A 12,263-nucleotide genomic window follows, 5' to 3' on the forward strand; every position below is an offset into this window, starting at 1 on the left:
GGGAAACTCGGAGGTGAGAGACCCAGGGACCTTACAGTTCATAGTAGATAAGGGAAGTTTAGGGATATTATGTTTATGTTCTATTTAAGGGAAATAATCTCTATATACCTGTTTTCTTCCATTGGAAAGAAGACCAATGACTCAGTGTTCTGCCTCTGTCCAGGGAGGGGAAGGGAACTAGCTATTGATGAATTTGCTTGACCTTTCTTCCTCATTGGATCTGCCTTTCCCCAGGTCTCAGCTATTCTTCCACAGTGGGATTTCACTACCACATAGAGAAGTCACCCTAGTCTAGCTCTGCCATGTCTCTATGGACAAGTCTGGATAGATAAGCATGCTTCATCATAGATAGAACTCATGTCCTCCAGTTTCACCTTTATCTGTAATTATAATGATAATTTGATACTCCATTTTCTGACAATGTTATAATATACCTCAAGTGAATCAGAACACAAGTGCAAAACAAGGGTATCTTTATAATATTGTCTCTATAGCAGCACTATCTGATAGAACATTTTGCAGTGATAGAAATGTTCTATAATCTACGCTGTCCTATATGGTAGTCATTGGCTACTTGTGGTACAAAGCATGTGAAGTGTGGCTAAGGTCACTGAAGAGTTAAATTTTTAACTGTATTTACTTTTAATTAAATTTAAATTTGAACAGCCACGTGTAGCCAATGGCTACAACATCAGACAACAAACTTTAGATCTTAATGCTTCTCTTGTACTCTCCTATGTTTTTGTTCCCTCTTTGAACCAGAGAGAATATTAGTAGTGACTTACAGGGTTGACCAGAAAAAATACATGTACTTTTACACAAATTCTATCTTGACCCTAGCCCATGAGTGTATCATGGAGGAGTGTGAGGGAAGGTTGAGGAGCTGGTAAGACAATATATGGGACCACCAGGACAGGGAATGCCAGTGTCCAGAAATATCCAGAAAGATTTCCTCAAGATATGTCATTGAAGAGAAACTTTGATTAGTCCACATTTGGACACTAAATGATAAGACCCTCAGTATGAATTTCTATAAAGATAAAACAGATATAGCCTACTTTATAACGTTAACCTGGGTTTTAATCACTTTGGTTTAAGAAGCCACATACACATAAACCCACATAAGTTGTCATCAGTAAAGAGATGTTACTGAGGAATGCCTGAGTGTCTCAGTCAGTTAAGCATCTGCACTCAGCTCAGGTCACGATTTCAGGGTCGTGGGATTGAGTCCCATGTTGGGCTCCATGCTCAGTGAGAAGTCTGTTTGAGATTCTCTCTCCTGCTCCCTCTACCCCTCCAACCCCTGCTTGTGCTCTTTCTGAAGAAGAAGAAGAAGAAGAAGAAGAAGAAGAAGAAGAAGAAGAAGAAGAAAGAAAGAAAGAAAGAAAGAAAGAAAGAAAGAAAGAAAGAAAAAAGAAAAAAGAGATATTACTTAAATAAAGCAGGTATCTCTGTAGGTTCTAGGAGAACCATATCTGTCCTACTTGTGACTCTTTGCTGAGTGTTGGTGATACAGCAATGCATGCATGAAACCATGGCAGTCACCCCACAAGAGTGGGAAGCTCAGGTTCGCCAGCAGCTGGAGCATGAACTGTAACCTGTCTGCTTCTCAGTCTGTCAGGAGCCTCATGGTTTTTCCTCATCTCTGCTTCTCCCTGAACAACGTGTCCTTCTTTTCCTTCCACCGGCCAGCTGCCTGTACTTGAACATGGTCTGTGCTCCCCCGGGGGAAGGGCCCCAGACAAAAAACATTTACAGTGTCTGTGTTCTAGCTGCACATTGGTCTTATTGGCTCAGCTTAAACCAAGTGCCCCCAAAACGGACAAGGGGGGCAAACTACCCTCTAAATACTACCCCTAACATTAGCTTTCCGGTGTGATTAAGCAGAAATGCATGAAAATGTGGTATATTTAGGAAACTCTTCTAGGGGTTCCATTCACATTATTTTAATTCTCAAAAAAAAAAAAAACCCTCAAAATCTACTTCTATTATTTCCTTTCTACAATGAGACAATTAACATTCAGAGACACTAAGGAACATCCAAGATAGGGCGCCTGGGTGGCACAGTCCTTAAGCGTCTGCCTTCGGCTTAGGGTGTGATCCCGGCATTCTGGGATCGAGCTCCACATCAGGCTCCTCCACTGGAAGCCTGCTTCTTCCTCTCCCACTCCCCCTGCTTGTGTTCCCTCTCTCGCTGGCTGTCTCTCTCTCTGTCAAATAAATAAATAAGATCTTTTTAAAAAAAAAGGAATATCCAAGCTACTAGGGATAGAAATAGCAAGTGCTTTTTGCATTAAAACAGCCTGCTTCAACTTTCAATTACATTGTCAATATTCCTTAGCAGAATTTAGTATCAAGCAGGAAGTAGGACTATTGAAACACACACCATGATTTATGCCTTGAGCCTTCTCTGAGCTCTAAGTTTTTGTAGAGACTCCTTATGCAGCAATTAGTCCTGTGTGTGTTGCTTTCAGTAGATTGAATATGCCTTTAACATGGCAGGACTTTGAACCTTTCATTTTTCTGCTCTTCACGTAGATTTATCCTTTACAGTATTAACCTGAGAAAGTACAAGTGTATTCATTGAAGTGCAGATATTTCTAAAGATAGGCTTCTGGTCAAGTGCATTGCCTTTTATACTTTTTGGTAAACTTTCAATTATAAGCTAAGTAAGTCCTGGAAATACAATGTATAGCATGGTGACTATAGATACCAATACTGAATTGCACATATGAAAGTTGCTAAGAGAGCAGATCTTAAAAGTTTTCATTACAAGAAAAAACGTAATTATGTGTGGTGATGGATATTAACTAGACTTACGGTGATCATTTTGCAGTATATACATTTATCAAATCATAAATGTTGTACACCTGAAACTAATGCAATGTCAATTATATCTCAATAAAACATACATAAATGTTGAACATATATATTCAATGTATCTTTCTCATTAGAAAAAAAATCTGAAAAAAATACATGGATAATTTATTTTTTTTTAATGTTGCCATTTGACTAAATCTCTCTTAATTTGTTTGTCTTTGAAAGAAAGAAGGGATGGCCAGCCAAGTGCGGTATGTTTTTGATTTTCATTAAATGCTTGTGGAGGGTGGAGTGGGCGCTGCCTAAAAATTCACAGCCTCTGAGTGTGCAGATAAGCAGAGAGAATAAGGATGACTTTAACATCCCTTGGAGGAAAGGAGCCATAGTTAATGGGGGAAAAAAATTAGTCATCTTAAGTGTTCAAACATACAAAAGTCACCCTCTTCTTGGGAGTCTTATAGTATTTGCACCTCAAAATTTTTGTTTTATGTTTTTCCAAAGGCTCTCAAAATTATGATAACAATAGACAATATTTGCTACACACTTACTATGTTCTAAGCACCATGCTAAGTACTTCAGATGCATCATCCCAATCTTACTATCTAGAGAGATAATTACTCCCATTTTGTATCCGAGGAAGCTGAAACTCAGAGGAATGAAATGGTTTGCCCTGGATCGAATGACAAAGTGACAAAGTTAGGAGCTGTATCCATAGAGTCTGAATCTACAGTTACTCTTCTTAATGACTATATTCCTGTACAGCCTTCTTTAACCTGAGACATCTGCTGACACAAAGTATTCACCCTACATGGAGTCCAGTCTGAGAGACTCCCATGGCTTTTGTTCTGCCACACTGCACTTCATTTTCCTTTGCAGTTGGCCAAAATATAGGTCCCTATGTCTCACAGCTCAGCTCACGCTTTATAGCTCAGCTAAACACTTTGAACATTCCTGCCTTTCCTTCCCTGTCATGGCCCCCTGAAGTTTTGACCATGTTGCTTATCATAGTAATCATTGAAAATAGCAGACCAGTGCCTATTGTATTATTTAAATCATGGTTCATCTGTAAAATAGCCACTAAAGAGCATATAATAGAACAATTGACCTGGAAACTATTTCACACAATGCTTTCAAGCAATGAAATATTCTCTATTACCCCTTTTGGTAAAGAAATATTAAAAATGTTATCATTGGTGACTTTTATCTAGTAGACTTGCACATGTGTGTTTTTGCCCGAAATTTTCTCCAAAGAGTTTATATTGTTTCCATGACAGGAAAAAGTTCTATCTTTCTAAAATTCATGGGAAATATTCAGTATTAAAATCAATTCCACTGCTTTTCCTAGGTCTTTGGCAGGTAGCCAGGATTCTCTCTCACCCAAACCCCTACAGCACCTGGTACCTCTGCTATGAATGTGGCATGTAGAGTGACTTGCTTTATGATTACTATGTATGGATGTTTAACTCTACAAAGTAGTCAGAAAAATGCTTTGTACCTTTTGTTCCTAACCCCAGAAGCAAACAGAGTATTGAAATTTCAGCTAGAAATTACAGCTCAGGGTTCCCTGCTTCTTGCTTAACCTCAGACATTTACCAAACTCTGTCTGTCACATAGTTCTCTCACATAATTATTGAATAAATACATATATGGCATACATTTATAAGTATATCACATAGCATACTGGGGTGTGGCAAGCCTTATCAAGACAGCTCCTTAGTCAAGTAATAATTTATAATTTCAACAATATGGAGTGAAAAAATTCATGATGATGATCTAAAGAAAAGAAATGCTTAAGGCAATTATTATATGTCTGAACCCTTCAGAGCCCCGGAGACCCTCTCTCCAACAACTCCACATTCACCAGGGGAATATCATAGACTTCCCCTAAGATTCAATTTAAAAAAAAAGTATTTGTTACTTATAACCTCCACAATGTTTTTTGAAAATACTGGACCATATAAATAATTCAAAGAATGGAAAATAGAAACTTTCAAATGGTGTGTGTGTAGGGGGAGAGCTGTATGTGGAGGTTAAAAGATTGTCCTGAGTCATCTCCTAACAGAAATCATAGAAATCTACTGGCATGAGCTCAAGCCACTGAATTTTGAATTCCTAGAACACTTGACATATTTTGGTACCTCACTTTGCTGACAAAATATCTTGTGTACATCACAAGATTGAAAATTATTTTATAGATTTTCAAAATGCCAAGTATGTACTAGCTGCTGTTGACAACTGGTGAGCCGAACATTATAGTTCTTGACTTTATGGAGCTTGTGGTTCAGTGAGGGAAAGACATGGACCCAATAATCCCATGAACAGACAGACATCCAGCTGCAAGTACTATGAAAGAGAAGTCCATGGTGCAATAGAAAGGAATCTTACCTAACCCAGGCTTGTGGAAAGCCTCCTTGAGGAAGTGAATGTTGAACTAATATATGGAGAACTTAGAGGAGTTCATTACAAAGGGTGGGAGAGAAAGGGATCCATCCAGGTGATAGGGAAATTGCATCGCAAAGGCCCAGGGCAGGGAGAAGCAAGAGCTTGTAAGGGATGGAGCGAGGAGAAAGAGGCAGCCCAGCTGCAGGACAGAGAACAAGGGGAAATGGGAGCAGCAGATGCTGAAGGGCAGGCTTTTAGGCCAGAGAAGAATTCACTTTTATTCTCCTCTTAAGAAAAATAGAAATAATGGATGGTTTTAAGAAGGTGATATGACCAGCTTTTCCTTTCAAAGGAGCATTCTTGCTTCAGAGTGAGAAAAGACTAGAGGAAGACAAGGAGAAAGACCCATTTAGGAGGCTATTATAAAGTCCCAGGTGAGAAGTGACATCTTGACCGGGGTGATGGGGGAGATGAAGCTAAGTGGATATTTAAGAGGTATTTAGGAGGTTAAATAACAGGGCTGGGTGATGCCTTCTATGTGGGGGAGAGGAAGAGGGAGGTGTCACAAGTGACTCCAGGATGCTGGCTTGTGGAAGGCGGAGAACATGGGAGGGAAAACAAGATTAAGGAGGTCTCAAGAGTTATGAATTTCAGATTTAGACATGTTCTGTTGGAGAAGACATACAGCTATCCATATACCTATCAGTATCTATACATAGGTAGATAGAGATATATAAATAGAGATCTCTGGAGCTCAGAGAGAATTATAGACAAAAACGTGCAAGTCGCTGCATAGAGGTGGCACTTCACACTAATGACCTGAATGAGGTTCTCTAGAAGAGATGATAAAGTGAAGGAGAAGGGCTGGAGGCCAAACTGAACCATGAAGAACTCCACCATAATGAGCCCGAAAAAGAGAGAGAAGGTAAGTGCCTAGGAAAGAGACAGAAAACCAGGAAACAATGATCCTAAAAACCAATGGAAAATGAGTGTTTCAGGGAGTAGCTGACAGAGTCAAATGCTGCTCAGAAATAAGGAACACAAAGGCTGAAGCATGTTTCCCAGATCCCAGCGACATCAGAGCCTATTATTGCCTTGGGTAAAAATCACTCATGGGAAATGATGGAGACAGAGATGGGAGTTTAGTGACTAAGGAGTGAATAGAAGATGGATGAGAAATTAAGTAGCGGTGTAGGCAAGTCTTTTAGGAAACATGGCTATGGCAGGGAGGAGTGTGGTAGGGCCATAACTAGAGAGAGAGAGATTTTTATCTTTTTGGTTTTGCTTTTCTTAATGAGAAAAACCAATGGGACGGATCCAGATGAGAGGACAGATTGCAGGTACAGATAAAAGAAGGGATTATCTGTAATGTAAAGAATAATATTTAGAATATGACCCTTAAAAAGGCAGGGATAGTTATCTACTTTGCCTACAGATACATCTCTAGAACTGAGAATATTGCCTTGTTCACAGTGGATACTAAATAAACAGTGAAGGAAAGATATCTTAGGAGCTGGAATAAGAAGGAATTCAAAGCATATGTGGAAGGATTAGCCTCTCGAGGAAGAGGAAGCTTTTATATTATAATAAAATGAAAGTATGGAGGCAGATCTAGGAATATTTCTGTGCTTTGTGAAGTTTCCAGTTCATGGGTTCTGTTTTCTCATAAAGTCAGTCATGATGGTGGGGTTCAGACTGCAATAAGGAGAAAAAGAGAGGATGTTAGTTAGAAGGGAATTTTGGGGGGCGTCTGGGTGACTCAGTCTGTGTAGCGTCCAACTCTTGGTTTTGGCTCAGGTCATGATCTCAGGGTCGTGAGAATAAGCCCCACATCAGGCTCTGCACTGCTTGAGTTTCTCTCTCCCTCTGCCCCTTCTTCCACTCCAAATAAATAAATAAGTAAATAAATAAGTAAATAAAATCTTTTTTTAAAAAAAGGAGAGAATGTTTGTAATGGTCATTGATGAGCATGTAAGAAATATATAGTGGATTAGGCTGGTCATGGTGAAGGGCTCCTTGAGGCTGGTGATCACAAATTCATGGTGGAGCCCATCTCCACTTCTGTGACTTTCTCCAGCAGAAGCCGGGTGCTTGTTAGAAACAGATAATGGAGACAGAAGATGGTTTGCTCATTCCAGGGTGGGCAGGGAACCACACGGCATAATGGAAAAACGTCTCAAATTTCTTTTGGAATTATTCAGACAACTTTTTATTCTATCTGCTGTCACTTTGTCACTGTCCACAAATGGGAACTAAATGATTGTAACTACTTATATAAATAGGCATAAAATAGTGAAATTGGATAACTCAGCACAAGCCTCTGTAACTAAAAGGACTTCTAATCATAGAGGAGATAAAATAAGCAAATATAAGTAGGGCTTCCTAGTAATGGAGGAGGCTTTTCAAGCAATAATACTTAGCCCAAGCAACAGCATGACAACAATAAATGTCCCTGTGTGAAGCCCAAGAGACTGCTACCCTCCTTCACAGGTAAAGGGATATCATGGTAGACATTTTGGGCATTTGATAACAGAGGTACTTGCACATCAACTCAAACGGTTATAATTTTTCTATTGCTCTGTTGTTTCTCTGAGTGGTTTTTCTGAGAATAGACTCCATAAGAATTAAATAAGAATTTTGCTTAAATAAAAACAAATTGTCTGATTAAGTGTAGGAAACTGGGTTACACGGAGTTAGAGACACTTTTGTAGTGCAGAACCTTTCATATATAAACACACACCATGGATGTCTAAATTCTGATTACAGTTTACAGATTTTCTAGGATTATTTGTGTAGGAGACCCCTTGTATGAGAAGCAGCTTATAATGATTATTGTAAAATATTGCTTTAAAAAAGTAATTCTGCCTTTTAACATGGGAATTCATTATGGTGCAAATCAGGCTGTGTTGTTTTTCTTCTATATAACCCAAATTCCTCATGCTATAACTTCAGTTAGAGTTTGAGTGTGGCCCCTGATCACCTTTATCAGCATCCTGTAGCTTCTTATTAAAATTGCAGATTTTCGTGTCTTCACTCAGAACAAAAGAATCTCTGAGATGGAGCCCAAGAATCTACTTTAAGCAAGTGCCCAATTATCATGTTGAAGTTTGAGAACTGAAGATTTAAGTCTACTTCCTCTTAATGGTTGTCATTGCCTGTATAAAAAACGTTGGAATGCTTGGAGGCTGATAACGATGTCTCTTCCTTTTACCAAAATGTGCTTCTTAAAGGCTACCTGGGACCCCAGACTTTCATATTCGCCTTTGACCTGAGATCCTTCTTTATCTTTCTCCATCTCCAGTTTGCTTGTAATACTTCGCTGTTAATATGAAGTTTTCTCAAGTGGAATATGCTAGAAACTTTATGTAAAAACTTCCCTGCTAATGGAAAACAGTTCCAGTTATGTCCATACCAGTAAGGTGAGAGGTAAGTTATCTGAAGAATTTTATCCATTCAAAAATCTAGACTGATTTGTTTGATAAACAAACAAACAAGCTTTTTTCATTCTTCCTCAAATGAAGAGTAAAAGTGACCAAATTAACCATAATATGGTGTAAGTAGCTCACTCTGGTTTACCTGTGTAAATGGAGTTAAAACGGGATTAAATTTCTGAGTTTTCTGTTAACCAAGGACTTCAGCGAACGCGGCGTTCTAGTTGATTAAAATTCTCATCAGTTGAAAGAAATACTTAATATACCACAATTTTAAATACCATAAAATCCATTTCACATTAGTATTGTCTAAAATCCAATAGATCTTAATGACTCAAAGTGTAATTCAAGCTATTTTACGGATACTAATAAGTTCTTCCATTATCATTGCATTTTAAATTTCTGTTTCATAAACTTCCTTGTAATTTGAAATCTAGACCAACACACCAGAATGAAAAACCAACAGAATTTGGATTGTTGTTCTTCCTCTGACATCAGCAAACAAATCTTTAATCCCCCTCAGGTCTCAATTTCTATAACTGTAAAATGGAATCATTGACTAGGGTGTATTTCAGTTCCCTGCTAGTTTAAAACTAATTTCACCTGGTTTCTGTTTTGTACACACTCAAGGGCACATGGGCACGCGCACACATGCCCACGCACGGAATTTAAATATGCCAGGCTGAGAAGCACTGCACCTGTGTAATGTACCCCGCCGAAGACATGAAAGATAGTCCCCATTACATTTATCTGTGGATGTTAAAATTCTTGCTTTCCATCCGCAGTTAAAGTAAATGTTGCTTTCCTTCCATTGACTCTAGTCAAGCGTCAAACTAAGCTAAAAAAGAAGACAACGTGTTCCATAGAAAGGACAACAACTTGCTTTCCAGTGTGTACCTCCGCTGCCTGGACACTCTGTGTAATTAGGGTGAGGGTGCACGCTGGAAACGTCTGTATGGTGCTGATTACTACTTGGAATGCAGCGCCCCCACTGAAGTCCTAATAACTACACGTCTACACAACTTGTCTCGATAGCCGCAGCCACTCAGGAGCCACCGCACTGATGCCGTGTCTGTTGTCACGAGCATGTGCCATTGTGAGCGGGGCTGCCGCACACGGCCTGTCTGCTCACTCACAATAGCTCTCGCTCCCCGGGGAACACAGAGGCAGACAGCAGCTTTTCTCCCCTTTTCAACAGACACTGCCAGGGTCTGTTACTTATTATCTTTGGAAGAAAGGACACAGGTTTGCACAGGCAACTTGAGCTTGTATCAGCTCTGAGATCAGAGAAGACGAGGTAGGTCCCTGAGACCTTCTACAAGACAAACTTTACTGTTGTTGCTGATAAAAGCAAGATCCACAAACACTCAGCAACTTGATTGGTTTATTCATTTTTACTAGCATCTTCACAACCATCTCTTCTGCCAAGAAGAGGAGGGTTGTATGGAGGAGCTGGGAGGCCACTGGATAAGAGGGATCTTTAGAAAGAGAGAGAGACAAAGCTTGCTTCCTGGACTCCACAAAGAGTTACAATCTGAGAGATGTCCCTTAATCTCTAACAGCACAACATGGGGTGACATTTACCATAACAGACTTCCTTATTTGCATCAACCAGTTGACTTCCACGGCGTAATCCTAGTATTTGTTTTTATTTTATTTTATCTTACCTTTTTATTATGTTCAATTAGCCAACATATAGTACATCATTAGTTTTTGATGTACTGTTCAACAATTCATTAGTTGCATAGAACACCCAGTACAGAACATGGCATAAAGGAAGGAGTCTTGGACTGGACTCTCAGGGAACTGGGTTCAAATCCTAGTCCTGATGCTGAACAGCCTTATGATAATAAGAATATGGCTTTAACATCCCTGCCTCCTAGCTTCCTTGTCTGGAGGATGAAGACATTCCATCAGATTATCTCTAACATTTCTAAGAGAAAATTTAGGAAAGTTAAAGAAAATTTAGTTCTAAAATACATTAAGCTTATTTTCCTTCTGTGGTCTAATGGAGCTGTAAGTTTCTAATGTTTTAAATTAATACTGATTTACTCAGGCAAACTAGAAGCCCTTCAATTTATTTACACTTTTCAACCAAATATCTATGCATCTAAAAAGAAAAACTGTGTTTCAGCAGGGCCACCTAGGAGCAAGAATAAAAACCAGCTGTAGCACAATATTCCCAGGGACTGGCCTTGGTAAAAGTTCTGAATGTGTCTGTTCATGATGAAAACCAAAGGGAAAACTGAAATGTTATATTTCCCTTTCATTGGATGGAAACTAGTAATACATTGAATAAAATAAAGGCACCAACCCAGAGTCTTTCTTCTTTTTTAGAGCATCTGTGTGGACACTGTGGAGCCACCAAGACTGAGTTCTCCAAAGCCATTAGGAAAAGGCTCATTTTGTCCTGAGTGACAGAGCACCCAGTGGAAGAGAGTGACTGATGCAGTGGGTAAAACGTGCTGCAGACAGACATGCAATCACTGATAGCCCTTGGACATGATCCCATGGCCGATTACACTTCCTAAGTACCGTCCAGAATTTCTTCTAGTTTGGGCTCTGCTAATGGCATGTTTATCGTGTGGAATCAATCCCAGCTCACATTTATCTCCTATTTTTTTTCAACCAAAATAAACACTTACCAGCATTATTATAAAACAAGATTCAGATTTATCGTGGAGCCTAGAAAGCTGATAAGTGTGTGGATGAGTCTGTACCTGGTGATGCTGAAATCCTGGGAATTTTCCTGTGCATTGAATCATAGAGCCTCTCCTAACACACCAGCCACAAGCTCACCCTCTCCTGAAAGAGACCCATCAGGACACTGCATTCAATCTTCCTGTAGACACACAAAGCCAAATGCTGACTCCTTCCTCACTGGCACAGAAATGCCCTTAATTTCCTAAACGTATCTCAGATATTATTTTTTTGGAACATAACGAACATTTGCCACACATCTACAGCTCAACCTTCCTATCAATTCCTATCAGTCCGGCTTACGTATTCACTCAACTGATATAAATTTCACATCTAAATTTCATTCATCCACTTATCAGATAATTGTCCTTGAGTATTGCTAGGGATTTGGGGACCTAAATCATCCCATTCCTTCTTCAAATTCTAAGCTGGTTTGCAAACAGGTACAGCAATCAATGGGGAGTAAAATGTGATATTGCCTTTACTGGAGACAAGATAGAGCTGAAGAATACGGCGTGAACCCAACAGGGTTAGATATCTCAATCCCTGTCCCCTAAATTAAACTCATTTAACCAGTTATGGGCAGAGAAGCAGCATTCCAGTCCTCTATTGCGTTGGGAAGAAGGTAAACTGTGCCTACATTGTTTACCTATTTATCACAATTATATGTACCTTGCAGAAATGTACCTCCCACCAATCACTTACCTAAAGCTGGATTTAATTCTCACTCTTACATTCTTCTCTAGATTAGATTGCCTTGTGTCTCATTGTGTCAAATCAATAGCAAGCACTAAAGAGTCATCCAGTGAAAATATAAAGGATATTTGGGAAAAAATAATAGAATTTACACAAGTAAGTGAGAATAAGATTTATTAGCCACAGAGTTGTAACCAGGTTCACAGTTCAAGGAAAATATCCAGAAAAATGTGG

This window comes from Ursus maritimus, unplaced genomic scaffold, assembly GCF_017311325.1.
Source record: "Ursus maritimus isolate PB19 unplaced genomic scaffold, ASM1731132v1 scaffold_7, whole genome shotgun sequence".
In the NCBI taxonomy this organism is placed as follows: domain Eukaryota; kingdom Metazoa; phylum Chordata; class Mammalia; order Carnivora; family Ursidae; genus Ursus; species Ursus maritimus.